The sequence below is a fragment of the Arachis hypogaea genome, chromosome 16, assembly GCF_003086295.3.
Source record: "Arachis hypogaea cultivar Tifrunner chromosome 16, arahy.Tifrunner.gnm2.J5K5, whole genome shotgun sequence".
Classification (NCBI taxonomy): domain Eukaryota; kingdom Viridiplantae; phylum Streptophyta; class Magnoliopsida; order Fabales; family Fabaceae; genus Arachis; species Arachis hypogaea.
Genome location: NC_092051.1, coordinates 113,942,814 through 113,944,015, shown reverse-complemented (window position 1 = coordinate 113,944,015; position 1,202 = coordinate 113,942,814). Strand labels below are relative to the sequence as shown.

The window sequence follows — 1,202 nt, the reverse complement described above, 5'->3', positions numbered from 1 at the left end:
AATTTAATTTAATTTGATTTAATTTTTCCTTTCTTAATTTTCGAATTTTTAATTTTAATTCTAATTTAAATACAAAAATACTTTTATTTTATTTTATCTAATTTTTGAAAATTCTTCTCCTTCACCTCCTTCTATTTATTTATTTATTTACTAACACCCCTCTTCATCTAAGAATTCGAACCTACTCCTCACCCTTGTGTTTGGATTCTCCTTCTTCTATTCATATCTTCTTCTACTCACATAAAGGAATCTCTATACTGTGACATAGAGGATTCCATATTTTCTATTCTCTTCTTTTTCATATGAGCAGGAACAAGGACAAGAACATTCTTGTTGAAACTGATCCTGAACCTGAAAGAACTCTAAAGAGGAAGCTAAGGGAAGCTAAAGCATAACTCTCTGGAGAAAATCTGACAGAAATTTTCGAAAAAGAAGGAGACATGGCCGAAAATAACAACAATGCAAGGAAGATGCTTGGTGACTTTACTGCACCTAATTCCAATTTACATGGAAGAAGCATCTCAATCCCTGCCATTGGAGTAAACAATTTTGAGCTGAAACCTCAATTAGTTTCTCTGATGCAACAGAACTGCAAGTTTTATGGACTTCCATCAGAAGATCCTTTTTCAGTTCTTAGCTAAATTCTTACAAATCTGTGATACTGTTAAGACCAATGGGGTTGATCCCGAGGTCTACAGGCTTATGCTTTTCCCATTTGCTGTAAGAGACAGAGCTAGAATATGGTTGGACTCTCAACCTAAAGACAGCCTGAACTCTTGGGACAAGCTGGTCACGGATTTCTTAGCCAAGTTTTTTCCTCCTCAAAAGCTTAGTAAGCTTAGAGTGGATGTTCAAACCTTCAAACAGAAAGAAGGTGAGTCCCTCTATGAAGCTTGGGAGAGATACAAGGAACTGACCAAAAAGTGTCATTCTGACATGCTTTCAGAATGGACCATCCTGGATATATTCTATGATGGTCTGTCTGAATTATCAAAGATGTCATTGGACCATTCTGTAGGTGGATCCATTCACCTAAAGAAAACGCCTGCAGAAGCTCAAGAACTCATTGACATGGTTGCAAATAACCAGTTCATGTACACTTCTGAAAGGAATCCTGTGAATAATGGGATGCCTCAGAGGAAGGGAGTTCTTGAAATTGATACTCTAAATGCCATATTGGCTCAGAATAAAATATTGACTCA

General features: G+C 36.4%; 1 non-coding gene across 1 annotated transcript; it reads right to left on the bottom strand.

Moving 5' to 3' along the window:
- Positions 1–834: 834 nt before the first annotated feature.
- On the bottom strand, positions 835–938 carry LOC112760438 (small nucleolar RNA R71). The gene has a single exon (XR_003180879.1). It is a non-coding gene; the product is annotated as a small nucleolar RNA R71 (small nucleolar RNA).
- Between the last annotated feature and the right edge of the window lie 264 nt (positions 939–1,202).